The sequence below is a fragment of the Zingiber officinale genome, chromosome 1A (assembly GCF_018446385.1).
Source record: "Zingiber officinale cultivar Zhangliang chromosome 1A, Zo_v1.1, whole genome shotgun sequence".
In the NCBI taxonomy this organism is placed as follows: Eukaryota; Viridiplantae; Streptophyta; class Magnoliopsida; order Zingiberales; family Zingiberaceae; genus Zingiber; species Zingiber officinale.
This window is the reverse complement of record NC_055987.1, coordinates 27,512,987-27,513,186: the sequence shown is the minus strand read 5'-3', so window position 1 is coordinate 27,513,186 and position 200 is coordinate 27,512,987.

The window sequence follows — 200 nt, the reverse complement described above, 5'->3', positions numbered from 1 at the left end:
ACTGAAGGACGGGAAAAGGAGCTTTCTACTTCAGAAATAATTACCTCCAAGAGAAAGACAAATGGTCTCTTCAATCTAATTGTAGAATTAAGCATACCTGGAGTAAAAAAGCTTCAAAGTCAATGCAATACTAGATACTGGAGCGACCACATGTTGCATAGACCAAGCAGCTATACCACCTGAAGCTATAGAAGATAATA